We start from the raw sequence: 15,902 nt of genomic DNA, 5'->3' as shown, positions 1-15,902 counted from the left end.
AATGTTTGCAACTCAAAAATAATCGGTTCGTCGCCATTGGTTGACTTAAATTTCGCCACATCATCGTCATAAATAGAATGATTCAAGGTGAGCTTGATTATGTTTAATATTGAAGGACTGCAATACTTGTATTCGGTTCATCATACCGGTATGATAGAAAAATTGGTTCGATTTGACAGCTCTAAATTGATCTGCTTTTGGGGTCCATCTTCGCATCACCTAGGTTAAAGCTGTGTTCCATTTGGTGAATTTTCACTTAAATTTGACACTTCGAAAATAAATTATAATGTTCGAAAATCCCTCTGTTGTTGGTCTTCCGATTTTCGAAAAGGTGTTTGTCAAAATTTATTCCTCTTCTGTTAGAAATAAGTCTAGTAGCACGTTTATTTGAAGAAATTTCATCGGTCGAATAGAAGTGAAAATTCTCCAAATGGAACACAGCCAAAGAGCATTTGGCGCGCATTTTAAGCTGATGTGAGCTGTTGGTTTGTATGTCATTCGTCGTGAGATTCTGTCCGGCGTGCTCTGATTGAAATAAGTACTGCAACTTGTATGCAATCTTATCACCGATCAATGTCACTCAAATTGATTCTAAAAGAGCTGAATTACCGTCAAAACTATAAGTTTTACAGCCAAGGTACACAAGCACTTAAGTTGTATTTCATAGTTACCTAAACCACAGACAAACAGACGTAACTCTTTGAAAAAGTTTTTCTTGAAAACATAGTATCTCAACGGCAAACATACTTTTGAATATAAAAACCAATAAATGATCCATAAAATATTGGAAAACGTTCCATAAAAAACATCCAAATGATCCATAAATCATCGGAGAAAATCCTTAAAAAAAGTGTGAATGATCCATAAAAAATATCAATATGATCCATATTTTATGTAAAATTTAGCAACACAATTGCAAAAATGTACCGCTAAATTTCGAAAGAATGAGCATTGAAATTGTACGAATTACCCATAATCATATTGCAATTGATCCATAACACATTCATCAGTGAACCTTAAACTTAAGAAGGTGATCCATAGAAAATAAAGTTTGCGCACTTAAAAATATATCCATGTTCGGATTAAACTAATATAAAGTCTCAATCAATCTTAATGCTTATAATAAAACCGTTTTTCAGTTTCAAGCTGGACTGCTCTGAGGAAGTTACTTTCATTAATCCGAACATTCTTGAAGAACAACATCGGATATACATAATCTCAAAATGTCAGAGGGATCAACACCACCGTTGAGCGAAGAACAGAACAACGATCGAAACTGTACGCTTTGTGAAGGCCATGACCTCGTAGATGATATGGTCCAGTGTGATGTCTGCGATTTCTGGACCCATTATAGTTGTGCTGGTAAGACAACATCTGTAAACGAGGTTCCGTAGACGTGCTCGAAGTGCACAAATATGCTGAAGGTGCCGAAAGGAACCAAGAAGTCTGTCCCATAGAAACCACCTAGCAGAAAGAATAGTGCGAGGTATGATGCCGGATCTGAATCTGGAAAAGAAAGTACCAATGAGGTCAACCTGGAGGAATCCCTAGACCAGTTCCAGCAGGAGAAAAGCGCAAAGGAGAAAGCGCTGGAGGTAGAGAAATTCCTCCATGAAAAGCGATAGGAGGCTGAACGGGAGATTTTTCAAACCGAGAGTTATCTTCCGTCACTTTTTCAACAAAGATTTGGCTAGATTTAGGATTCAATTTTTATTTTAGTTAACGATGTAGAATGAGCTTTACTTAGGGTAAATCAAGTATATAGCGTTTAGGAACAAATTGTAGGTTACCAGATTTTAGGATCAAATTGCAGTATCTAGATTAAGCAAATATAGAGCTGTTAGTTCACAGTTCCGTTGAACCAAACCTGACGTCTTTCATTTCTGACAGTGACCTTTAACGTAGCTCTCCGAATCTCCCACAGGGTTGTCACTGGGCTTGGCGGTACAGGGTTATCCCAATATTCCGAACAGCCATGATCCATAAATTAGACGTATATTATTCACGGTTTGGACACTATATTATTAATTTTGAAAATTAATTGCTGTATTAACTACTTAGATTTACTGTCCTGCCGTATTTTTTAAGGTAGAGGTGTGGAGTGATGGTCAAGCGTTTATAATTAGAAGCTTCTATCATAATCTTCTTAAGAAAATATTAAAAATAAATATTAATTTTATGGATCATACCTATGGTAGGTGTTCCAGTTAATGGTAGACGTTCTTATTATGGTGTGTTATAGTCTATGGGATATGCATATGTTTTTCATGTTTTGGACCCTTTTTTTTTAATTTGATCCATAAACCTTGGAAAATTGCTTCATTACTGCGTAGCTACTCAGGTTTACTGTTCTGCCCGTGTTTTTTTCTTTGTCCGAAGAGTGGAACGATGGGTGAGCGTCTAGAATAAGCTTCTTAAAGAAGTTTCTAAATGATGCTTCTTAAGAATATTATTATAGAATCTTCTTTTGGAAGCTAATACTAGACGCTTGCTCGTCGCTTTGCACCTCTACCTTAAATAAACGGGCAGGACAGTAAATCTAAGTTGATAAGCAGTGGAGCATTTATTCAAGGTTTATGGATCAAAATTTAAAAAATAATGTCCTAAGCATAAATAATATACGTCTAATTTATGGATCATGCCTATATTTTTAAGTGTGCAAACTTGATTTTTTATGGATCACTTTCTTTAGTTTAAGGTTCATTGCTGAATGTTTTATGGATCAAATGCAATATGAGTACGGGTAATTCGTACAATTCCAATGATCATTATTTAAAAATTTAGCGGTACATTTTTACAATTGTGTTGCTAAATTTAACATAAAATATTGATAATTTTGATATTTTTTATGGATCGTCCACACTTTTTTAGGGATTTTCTATGATGTTTTATGGATCATTTGAATGTTTTTAATGGAACGTTTTCCAATATTTTATGGATCGTTTTATCAATTCTAAAGGTACATACTTAGGGCTGCCGTATCTCAACACATAGGACCTTAGTAGCGACATCTTTCAGGCTTCTCGCGGAAAACAAGCTTGCTCGCTAACTCGCAAACAATATTGCATAAAAGTTCTATAGAATGTATAGAAACGTCAAAGTGATCCGATGCCAGCGCTGCGGCGAGTAGTTCGTGGAACTGATTATATTCAAATCAACCGTTAAATGCGTGAACGAAGATACACAATGAAGAGTTACGTCTGTTTGTCTGTGCCTAAACCCTTGCGATCAATGTTTTGCTGTAAAAAATGATTTTGCATACTTACCCCCCCTTATGATAAGATCGATTGATTTTGAAAGACTAACATGAACTGGCTGAACCCAATTCTCATGATTTAGATCTAACAAAGATCTTCATACTACAGTTCAACATTCTGCTTTTAAAAATTTGCATTCACTTTTAAAATTTCTCATAAAAAAAAAACAAAATTTTAAACTATTTTCCAAATTAATACGGTATATTGGACTCACAACACTGATACTTAATATGATTTTAAGATTAACTACCCCATTCTCGGCCTATTAAGCACAACTCGCACTTAGACTTTCTTAATCTAGCGTAGATTTTTAAATCGAATTCCATCCAGTTTCACTGAACGGTATTCAATCACCGTGTGTGGTGGTGTCCGGTAGGTTGATCGCCATGCAGCAACAGCAGTGTTTTCGGCGCGTGGCGTTGAACATTGTTTTCCAGTACACAACGAAAGACTGCCCGCAAGCAGCGAGCTGCAGATCACATGAGCGTCCATTCACCGAAGAAGGAGGAAGAAGCCGCACCGCAACTGAGCGGAATTAATAGCTCTTCGGGAGTCGCTGTGGGCCATCTTTGCCAAGCACGTCACTTTCGTTCCAAACAACATACAGCTCACCAGCCTCATCTGTGTTGATCTCCCTAATAGATCAGCATTACTCAACCATCACGACAAAACGGTCATTTTCAAGACCACCATAAATGTGTTAAAGAGTTAATTTCCATTGCACGTTCGCTCGCCTTGATGCCAGCCACATAACCCCCAAAGCTATTTGATAATGTAAGCAGTAACAAAACGTTTGTGGTCAAATGCGTCAAGTATTGAAGTGGTACATACAAATTCTCGCAATGACCGAATACCACATGACCATGTAAATTAACCAGAAACCCTTTGAATTAAGGTAAGGACGCTAGAAAAAAAGAAAAAATCTCGCGGTTCAAAAAATTTTAGCAATAAATTCTTTTAATCATTTTTGATATTTTACTATCCATTGAATAAATCAAAAATTCCGTGCGTTTTATGCACGAAAATAGGGAAATGAATGTAATATCGGCCTAAGTGCCCCTAATTTGGGCCCATACATCAATTCAGCAATCGACTAAATTTTCAATAGCGACCAAAAATATCGATAAGTACCGTCCCAATGACGGGTTCATCTAGATAAAATTGATAAATAGCTGATTTTTAGCGATGGGCCCAATCTTAGATGCATAGGCCAACATTACGCCTACGTAATTCAGTCATCAGAAAACAAGGCGTTTCCGTGATGGGAAAAAGGGGTTTCTCTAACACAGGCGCCGAACATTGATACCGAGCACTGAGCATACCATACGGTACTTATTTCATGCCTTTTGAGGCAAATTTTAAACCATTACTATTAATAGAATTTTGCAAAAATAAAACCTTCCGAATTCTCTTAATGGGCTTAAAATTTGCATCAAAGAGCTATAACGTAGGTACCGTCCGGTATGCTCAGATTCTGTGATTGAGGTGTTTTCCCTAATACATATTTCATTTCCGAATACCGAATTAATGAGCAGTTCAATCTCTTCAAATTTCTACACTTGTAGTGCGAAGTAAGTGATATTTCAGAAAATGTTTCCGAGTTTATCGATATAGTCATGTCGCAGCATTTGGCTACACAATGCAATGACTGATAAAAGAGTTAACTAAAGAGTTCAATACCCGATCCAAATCGGGTCCTGAATAGCCTGCCAAAATTCAAACTCTTTTAGTAAAAAACTGACAGGGCACAAACCATACCAAGTTTATATGGAAATTACTATGAGAAAACCAAATATTTTGTTCATAACTATCTAACAACTAGCCATATAACTTTGTTATGAAAAATTATAACTGTGCTTGTTGTAAATTTTCTCAGCTACAACTTTGCCCAAGACCACTTTTTAGATAAAATGTAAAGAACAAAAGTTATGTATGATTCAAGTCGCTGATGTCTTATGATTCTGCTCAATCAAATGCTCAGCAGGCAACATTGCAATGGTGCATTGGTGTTTCTGGAGCGTAGAATACACGCTATTATGAAACTACCCAAAAATGGGTAAACCAATATTTACACAAATTTGGGTAAACGAGCTTGCGAAGAAATCTGGGTTAAGTTTACCCAGATGTTCACATTTGTTATCTGGTTAGACTTTACCTATTTTGATAGAAGGATTATGTGCAACCGATGAAAACCTTTAAAATACATGTGCAAATAATTTCTTTAACTAGACAAAGAGAAAAAAAGAAGCAATTTACGAGTAGGGTAGAGAACTACCGTGCCGATTCAAATTTCGGACACTTAAACTCGAATTTCGGACACTTTTAAAAGTTGATTATCTCGGTCGAATATGATCCACATGTCTTGTAAATTTTAAATTTTTTTGACTAGTGCCCTCCACGATCATCTACCATTATTACTTTGTTTCTAACTGGATGTAATATTTAATTAAAAATGAAAGTGTCCGAAATTTGAATCGTCCGAAATTTGAATTGGAACGGTACTTCGGCCTAATCGCCCATTTTGGGTCTATCGAGCAGAAAACTTCAAATAAATCCATGATTTCAGAGTTAACAAGTCAATTATGCGTTTGGTACGATACTTTAATTAATAAGTTAGCGAACGAAGTCAATGAGAACGCGTGATATGAAGGTTTGCACCCATTATTCCCAAAAAACAAAAGAAGCGCTCCGACCGAATCAATTTTTATCTTCATTCGATAGGCCGAAGTCAATTCATTGGCGTTTCAATGGCGTTTCAATGGCGTTTCAATGCGTTAGGCCGAGTTTAGAATCCATAGGCCGAGTTTGGCGTCAAGAAGCAGTGTTAGACTTTTGACAATATCTCAACGATTGGTTTCTCTTTATCAAATCTTACGGTACGGTACGGAAAAGTAAATAAATTTGGAAGCCATCAGTAATAATAACATTCCGTTTGCTGCTAAACTGCGCTAGATTAAGAAATACTAAGTGCGGGTTGTGCTTAAAAGGCCGGAAATGGGGTAGTTAACCCTATATCAAAACTTATTTATTTAAACAACAGAAATTTCAACGAGTTTAAGCTCGATTTTAAGATCCTTCAGCTTGAATCTCGGCTTGAATAGCCTCTTTCAAAACGGAACAAACGTCGTTTACACACTTTCGGGAACAGTTTGCTTGGGTTTTGTAAATTAAAATTGAGGAAACGTCATGATACATTTGGAACTTGATGGGTACCCTTCCACCGAAGACTTGAAAACATTTCCAAAACAAGTCGAGTGTATCGATGAAAGATTCGCTGGTGGAAAGCACCACCTTATCAAATACAATGCTGTACGATCCAGATTTGAATATAGGTGCTTTACACACGATGTGTGGTTCCTCATACGTGTTGTCCAGGTGATGTTTGAGATCCTTAAAAATTATAATGTTTGAAATTGATGGTTGTTATAACTTAAAAATGTATCATTAATTACTTGTGTCCACTGAACATGTCTCCCAACAAGTATTTCCTCTGCCAGCATTCCTATGCAAAAGTCAACCTTTCAACGCCGCGCCATTTCCACTGTATGATTTTTTATGAGACGCAATTATCCAGAATTTGGGTAGATTCTACTCATGTCGAGAAAACTGGTTTACCCATATTTTGACTACTCCATACGTCATGCAAGAATGGGTGCAATATACCCAGTCACTAGGTAGCTTGAGAATAGCGTGTAGAGCACAACAATCGTGACAACTATGTCACACTGCAGAATACAGTGTTGCCCACAAAACAGCTGCATGATCATGCCATTAGATTATAGATTTCCTAAACAATTAATAACTGTTTATCTTTACGTTTAATTGAAAAACGATCTTCTGCAAAGTTTTAGCTGCGAAAATTAATCATAAGAATAGAACTTTTTATCAGTGCAATATGGAAAAAAAACTAGAAAACCATGAACAAAAAGTTTGATTTTCCCGTAGTATTTCCCATAACTTCAAATGGTTTGTGCTAAGTCAGTTGTTACCAAATGAGTTCAAATTTTGGGAGGCTAATCAGCCGATTTGGAACCGTTTGAGCACCGTGAAGTGAAATTTTCAAATTTTGCATCATTCTAATGCACACCGACAGAGCACCTCGAAAACATAACTCTCAATTTTTTTTCTTATAATTGCTTCCGAATTTCAACCTATCGAACTTTTAACTGATAACAAGTTAATAATTACTATACTTTTGCTGTGACATTAAAACTACCTTTCATAATCCTACGTCAAATCTACGGTCGTGTCTTGGATACAACCTCTGACTTTTTTTTTTTCGATCCTAGTCTTTATTTTATGACTAATAAGATCAATCAAAGAAAAAGTTCGAAACCACATTACATTAACATGAAACTATTTCTTACGTTGTTTAAGTTGATAAATAAATGTGAAATAATGTAGGCTATTACTAAATTTACTAAAAAAACAAAGAAAAAAATAATTAAATAAAAAAACAATAATCCCGATGCCAATCCGGTTCCAGAAGAGTGTGAACAGAAATTAATGTATTGTGTGTACATTGAATAATCCTGTTTAGTGTGTTTATGCCTTGTTCAGACTACAGAGATATAACATGTTATAGCGCTATCTTGATGGTGGTTTCTGTGTTGCAATTATTTGACAACCGTTATAACATGTTATAACTCTCCAGTCTGGCAGCGTTTTAGTATAGTATCCAGCAGCGTTAGAAATTGTTCGCAATATTTCACAAAGTGCACCAAGGGCAAAAGTTGCGAGTCATACTGAGTTATGGCGAACTTTTCAAACACTGAATTATTATATTGTTATAAAATTAAAATATCGTTAGTATAAAAATAGAGCTCCCATGCTACTGCCACATTTAATTGAGAATTTGAATTAAAATATGCATTAAAACTAACATGAAAATTCCTTTGACACCATTTGGGCTACCACAATAATAGTCATAAAAAATCAATGCGGAATCACACATGAGTGCACATTGTATTTATAGCTGTGCATCTATGCAAACTCTCTCCAACTCTCACTCTCTCACTGCACTCAGCATCAGGATTTTTATACTCTCACTCTCTTTCTCTCTCTCTCTGTCCCTCCTGCTGATCTCCTCCCGTTGCCGTACTTTCTCAAGATTACGCACGGTTTGTTTGTATTTTGATTTAGCATTGAACCAAAACGCGCTGTTTCATTATGAATGCGCGAGAAGCTGGTTGAATGTGTATACCTACAACACAGAGTCTTTTTTTTTTTGTATATACCATTCACGTAACGTAATCTACCCTGGCTTCATACCTCGCGCACATCTCGAGCAGCAAAGTGACGATGGTGGCGGCCCAAGCTAAATGAGCATTGCCGAAAAACGAAAAATTGCGTTGGCTCACCTGCTCACCACCCACCCATCATCCCTTTCGCGGTCGTGGAGTTGCGCAGAACAACATTCCATTTTTGACACCAGACGACTGTCAAAATTGTATGAGAAATGAGTTCCACGCGCTCTCGCCGTCTGTATGTGTGTTAGAAGTGATTTATATCAAAAAACACACACGATCCGTTTCGTTGATCACCTTCCAATTTCGGAAGTGGAACTAGTGGAACCCCGTGTACCCCTCATGTATTAGTAGATTGGAGAAAAATGCTGATTTACTACCTTGCTGGATTCTTTAGATGGTCACAGTTTCGTCAAGTTTCCGCTCGTTAAGTAATCTGCTTTGATCACACGGCGCACTGTTTACGATTTTTATTACTATCACTAAATCGTAAATATCACGTTACGTCGGCAATCCTCCGTTGATATAGTTGACACTGAAGTATATTTTACTTTCAGTCGGCCTGTTTTCAAAAATTTCAATGTGTCATGACATTCGAAGGTTTCTTTCGGTGATGGTCGTTTCGCTCTTTCGCTGACTTTTCCCGTTACAATCAAAGCACAAAATTCGTCAAAATATAACACGTTTCAAACTAAAAAAAAACACTCCTTTTGAATGACACTTACAAACTGTCACAACCCCGACGAAAATCACCGGGTTCTGTGTTAGCAAAAAAAGAGCAAGCGAACCACTAAAAATAATTATTCTCCGTGAACTCACTCTGACCAGAAGAAAAAAAAATCCACCATCCAAAGCCGAAAATCTGGAGGCGTTTTTGCACAGCTCACAAACACGAAATCTTCAGCGAAAGATCTCGGTTTCAAGGGTCGTCCAAAAAGACACCGACAAGAAAGAAAAAAAAAATGCGCGCAATCGCAATAGGACTTACGATCCTCTAGTACTGAAATACACCAAAATCCTGCAAACAAGCAAGTATATACACTAAAATCCCCAATCGGCACAGAAATGACTGCAGAACTAAACACTATGGATGACGATCGATGACGACAGCGGCAACGGCGACGGCGGCGAAGACTTTGGCGACGATCGCGGGCGGACCGGACATTGAGAAGAAAGAATGGGAAATAAGAAGCACAAGATTCTGCCACATTCAAACAGCACAAGATCGAAGAAGGACGCACACTCGGCAAGAGAGTTGCAAAGCGACTAAATCAACATGACTCAATGCAGGCGAGTGGGAGCCCAAGCTTACTCTGTGAGTTTGGAGCTTGGCTTGGAGCGAGTGCGCGCGAGACTTGAAAAACCTGCGCCGTGCTCAGCGATATCAACCTATGCAATGTAGGTACATAATGTGGAAGCGAATAAGCTCTCGGCCCCCAAAGTGGAAAAGTGAGTGACTGAAAGCTGAGAGTGGTTGGTGGATTGTAGGTGATGCAGTGGTTAAGTAATTCAACAGTCAGCATGCATAAGGGCCTAACTGCGATGATCGATTCTCTTCATTCATTTTCTCTTTAAATTGCTACAGCTAAGGGAAGCAATGTTTTGAAATTTGTCCAATACAGTCATACAATTTGTCAATTAAATCATTTCATTTTCCACACTCAAGGTCTTGCAACGTTGATAAGAATACCCAAGCTCAATTGCCTGTGGTGCAATTGACAACGATGCAAGTTCCCATGTACATTTGCTTTTTCTCAAATTACACTATCCTCAGCTATTACCCACGATGGGTGATCGCCTTCAATAGCGTCGAAATATATAAACGCGTTACCAGGCACCTCTATCTGTCTCTGTCTTTTTCCCTTTTATGTAATAACCAGTATGTAAGCATCGATTAAGAGAGTTTATGAATAAATATTTTATTATTATTATAGTCCAACTGACTTGGTAGTCTCAATGAAAGACTTAAATCTAAATGTAGGAACATAAAATTCTGCGAGCAAGACTTGAGTAACGAAGACGACCTGCGATATGTTTCGTCGCTTAGCAAGAGTATCCAAACCCAGTACACGACAGCGGTCAGCATACGGGGTAAATTCAGCGGGTCACTCCAAAGAAGATAGCGCAGTGCGTATCTGACGAATTTGTGTCGAACAGCTTCGAATCGTCCACTCCATACTGCTTGGTAGGGATTCCAGACAACACACGCAAATTCCAGTAGTGAGCGTTCCAATGAACAGTAAAGGGCTTTACAGAGGATCACGAAGTACCTTAGAAATCTTAAACATGAATCCAAACTGACGATAGTGGTTGAGAAGTGGCGAGTGTATGTGAGCTTTTCATCCAACACAACACCGAGGTGTTTAACGTGATCGTCACGTTGAACTGCAGTCCCAGCAACGTTATGATCAAACAAAACGGCAGTCTTTGTTCGATGGAAACTAATTACGTAGCAGTTTCTGATGCACAGGACCATAAAATTACGTTCACACCAATCATTAAAGATTTCAAGAAGGTTTTGTAGTTCTAACAGGCAGCATAGCCTCGAACGACTAGGTAAATCTTCGAGTCATCGGCAAAAAACAATTCACCTCCACGTAGTAGCATAAACGTTACATCGTTCACAAATAAAGAGAAGAGCAGTGGTCCAGTAATCCCAAGATAGTTTTCCACATTGCGTTTGCCTCCTTTCTTGAAAACAGGGAACATAGTAGAGCGTTTCCATAGTGCGCGAAATTTCTGTTGACGAAGTGACAGGTTGAAAAGCAAGGACAACGGAGCAGCTAAGATATCGGAGCATTTTTTTTTTTCAGAACAGCAGATGAAATAACGCTCGGACCTGATGAAAATGATGACTTGGTTTTACTCATCTCAGAGAGAACCATTTGTACATCTACGGTAAAACATCCATGTTTACTACATCGGTTGGCACATCACGGACGGCTCGCTCAATTTCTGCTTGTGATGGGGAGTCATTCGAGAAGACGCTTAAAAAGTTCCTAGTAAGGCTCTGAACCATTTGGTGGATTATTTTAACTTTTGGTTAATATTTGACAGAAGGAAAGTTATCGATTAACCCTGCTATCCGAGCGTGGTTATTTCTGACAGACAAGAAGTTAAATGTTGACAACCGTGGCTGACCCAGGTAACAATTTGATCCTTAAAAAGTGTTGTCCCAGGTAACAAATTGATGCTTAACAAGTGTTCTTTCAACGATTTTAATTCAGGCTTAGTGTTAATAATTGTTGTACATAGACCACTTTAACCTTTGTTCAGCTTTTAAACATCTAAATCTGGTGATTTTAATCAGCCCAAAGCTTAACAAAAATCTAAATTATAAGCTTTTCAATGCATTAACCAACAGTCTTTTCCAACCCTTGTTCAGCCTTAATTTTTTATTTAAAAAAAAATATAATGGAAGACCGCTTCATATCTTATATTTTTTTTATGAGACTGCTTTAGAATGTTGCTGACTAATTGGATTTACATATTTATATTGTTATTATATGTCTAAAAATTACCTTTACATTTCGGGATTCGAACCGGCAGTCGCTGATTCACAGGCGTCAACTATACCCACTCGACCACATAAGCATGTTTGAGGCAGAAGGTATGATCATTAACATGATCATTATACAGCAATGCCGAATTATAAACAATAAATTGTGACAGTAAAACATTCCTCTCATTTCAAGTGCAGTAAACACAATGTGGACACAAGTGCGCGATGTATTTCGAAGCTATTTTAGTGCTATTATTGAATTCTATTTTTGAAATGCGGTATGAAAATTAAGTGCAATATAAAGTGGTGAACAGACAAAACACAGGAATACTAATGTTAATACTTCCGACGTCGTCGCAGTCCACTTCTAGGTGGAACTATTCTTAAAAAGCTCCTCTTCCTTATCAATTGTCTCTACTGCTGGTGCTGCTTGGGATTAGAAAGGTAGGCAGTGAATTTAGAATAACTAAAATGTCGGAAATGCAACTGACGACATTTAACAATATTGTGCAATAAATTCATATTATTCTATCAAGCTATCAGAATATTTGTAGCGTATTGCTGGTTTGTGGAGTAGTATTAAGCTTAAATAAGTCTTGTTCAGTCTTTATATCAGCTAACTTACTGAGGTTGAATTATGGGGATACAATTCGCTACATGCACTACTAATCAACTGTATGTTCAGCCTGGTGTTAATCAGCTTCGTACACCTTAAATCAACCAATAATCAACCTTTGTTCTTACAATTCAGCTTGAATTGTTACTTGGGGTTCAATCGATTTTAATTCAGCCTTAGTTTGAATAATTGTTGTACATAAATCACGTTAACATTTGTTCAGCTGTTAAACATCTAAATCTGGTGATTTTAATCAGCCAAAAGCTTAACATGTAACAAATTGATGCTTAACAAGTGTTCTTTCAACGATTTTAATTCAGGCTTAGTGTTAATAATTGTTGTACATAGACCACTTTAACCTTTGTTCAGCTTTTAAACATCTGAATCTGGTGATTTCAATCCGCCCAAAGCTTAACAACAATCTACATTATAAGCTTTTCAATGCATTAACCAACAGTCTTTTCCAACCCTTGTTCAGCCTTAATTTTTTATTTAAAAAAAATATAATGGAAGACCGCTTCATATCTTATATTTTTTTTGCAGTTATATAAATTATCAGCTTTTTAAGGCATTAATTAACAGTCTTTTCCAACCCTTGTTCAGCCTTCTAGTTTTATTAAGAAAAAAAAATTGCAGACATATCTTATATATATTTTGTATGGGACCGCAACAAGGTGCTGCCTAACTAATTTGATCTACATATTTATATTGTTATTATAAGTCTAAAAATTATCTTTGCATTTTGGGATTCGAACTGGCAGTCGCTGATTCACAGGCATCAATCATACCTACTGAACCACTTAAGCATATGTGTGGAAAAATGTATGATCATAAACTTGAAACACGTCAAATTTAAGTTGAATAACAGCAACCGGAAGAGTATTATACAGCAATCCAGAATTATAAACAACAACTGGTGACAGTAAAACATTCCTCTAATTTTCAAGTGTAGTTAACACAATGTGGCCAAAAGTGCGCGATTTATTTCGATCGTCATGTGGATGCTGTTTTAGTGCCATAATTGAGTTATATTTTTGGAATGCTGTCTGAAAATTCAGTGCAATATAGCAGTAAAAACACAAAAATACACATGTTAATGCTTGCGACGTCTTTGCAGCTCACTTCTACCCAGGCATACCAAAAGTACCGCCTCATGACAGTATTCCAACGGCTGTCGCTTTCTTTTCCCTACGACAGCCTTGAGATTGAGCTATAAGCGACAGCCCACAGTGAGGCTGTTATACGACATGCAACGTTGCCGTCTTGTGCTGTTCACGACAGCTTGTTCTTAGTCATGTATTTTGTTCGTTCGGCTATGACAGCCTCGGATGGTCATTCGTAACTTTCCTCGTACATACAACAAGCAGTCCGTCAAACTGCCGATTCGTTGCTGCTGTCTTTGATATTTTGTTTGTGTGTCGTAAGACTGCTACTACACTACCAGTGTGGCGCCGGAGCTCGTTCGGTTGCTATCACGTTCGTGCTGCCCATTGCAAAATTTTCATCCGATATTTTTTTTTTAAACGCACGGTCTCCGGCGAAAAATATAAGCCTACCCGACACCAACCTGACTTCTACCAAACCCCAACCCGATGTTGGCCCGACATTGACCCAACATAAACACAGAATTGACCCGACATCGACCCGACATTTGGCCGATGTCGACCATAAATTGACCTTACATTGATCCGACATCGGGCCGACATATCTGTTCGGGATCATTCTTCTGGGTTTCTTCCATACTCCACTGCCGTATATCAATTGTATATAATGTCTCGTGACAGCCTTTTCGTGACAGCCACTTGGGTAAGCTGAGGGATGTCGTCGGTTTGTGAAGGCTGTTATGACGACAGAAACATTGAGAACCTGGTCATAAAGAAATGCATAAATACAGCCCATTCGGTTCACTACGTTCCAAGCACGATGATTTTAGCAAAGCGGGTATAGATGCGACTGTTCTAATACAGCTTTCATTCGTTCGTGTGTCGCTGTTACCAATACACTTCGAATTCAGATCTGAACGTACGGTAGCAAGCGGTAGTAAAGCACACAAAGCAACAGTCAATTCAGGTATAAACCAACTGTCGCGAGGAGGCTGTACTTTTTGGAAGCCTGCTTCTACCTGGAGCTATTCCTAAAAAGCTCCTCTACCTACCTCTCTACTGCTGCCCCTGCCGGAAATGCAACGAGTGACCAGAATAAGGCTTATTCAATCTTTAGATCAGCTAACTTATTGAGGTTGAATTATGGGGATACAATTAGCTTCATGCACTACTAATCAACTTTATATTCAGCCTGCTGATAATCAGCTTTGTACACCTTTAATCAACCAATAATCAGCTTCTGTTCTTACTGTTCAGCTTGAATTGTTACTTGGGGAGCTTTTCTTGAAAACCGGTCGATCGACAGCACAGGGATTTTTGAACATAGAAAACAACCTTCGAAATGTTAACCACGAGTTAAATTTAACTCGGCAAATGGTTCACAGCCTAAATAGGTTGCATTTGTCCTCAGTTGTCAATGCTACGTCATTGCCGAGAAACATTTTTGACGGCAGCCCAATTTCCTTACTCTTCGTATTCACAAACGAACAGAATCCCTTGGGGTGGCATTAGAGATTATGTTGAGTACGGATTACATAGGGGAAATGTCTCAAATGTTGGCCTATGGATCTAAGATTGGTCCCATCGCTAAAAATCTGCTATTTATCAAGATGAACGCGTTATTGGGACGTTACTAATGGATATTTTTGGTTGCTATTGAAATATTAGTCGATTGCTGAATTTATGTATGGGCCCAAATTACCCAACAAACAATTACCTATTGAAGAAACGACCTCTTGATGATTTTATTCAACTGTATATCTAATAATACTTGTACTATTGTTGATAATAACTTCTGTTCAGGCTTTGTTCACACCAATCTGGAGAATTTATTCAACCACAACATCGAAATATTTGGTGTTGAATACCCAACAAACAATTGAGAGCTCTTATAAAACACCTGAGTTGATCAAACGTTGAATAATAGCTTCCAGAGTTGAACAAGAATGTAGTTGTATTGCCATTTGATTAAAAGTTTTAAAAGCTGTTGGAGCACTTTTAAATGATTGTTTACGTTCGGTTTACCTATATGCTTTATAAGACCTACGATAACTTTTATAGCACCTTAGTTAAACCGATTGACAAGAGCTATATAGAACGTGGAATAAACGCATCAAAACAAACCATTGGGAGCTCTTATACAACACCTGAGTTGATCAAACGTTGAATAATAGCTTC

The 15,902-nt window shown here is 37.7% G+C and overlaps 1 protein-coding gene across 1 annotated transcript in view; it reads right to left on the bottom strand.

Annotated features, from left to right (window-relative positions):
• The window catches only part of LOC135703735 (dnaJ protein homolog 1-like), a 208,001-nt gene extending 198,225 nt beyond the window's left edge, over window positions 1-9,776 (bottom strand). The window contains exon 1 of the mRNA XM_065225050.1: window positions 8,884-9,776. The gene's annotated coding sequence lies outside the window, so the exon portion shown is untranslated. The remainder of the gene's footprint in view (window positions 1-8,883) is intronic.
• Between the last annotated feature and the right edge of the window lie 6,126 nt (window positions 9,777-15,902).

This window comes from Ochlerotatus camptorhynchus, unplaced genomic scaffold (genome assembly GCF_037179485.1).
Source record: "Ochlerotatus camptorhynchus isolate MF236.1 unplaced genomic scaffold, CSIRO-AGI_Acam_v1.1 ptg000220l, whole genome shotgun sequence".
NCBI classification, from domain to species: Eukaryota; Metazoa; Arthropoda; class Insecta; order Diptera; family Culicidae; genus Ochlerotatus; species Ochlerotatus camptorhynchus.
This window is presented reverse-complemented; position numbering and strand designations above follow the sequence as displayed.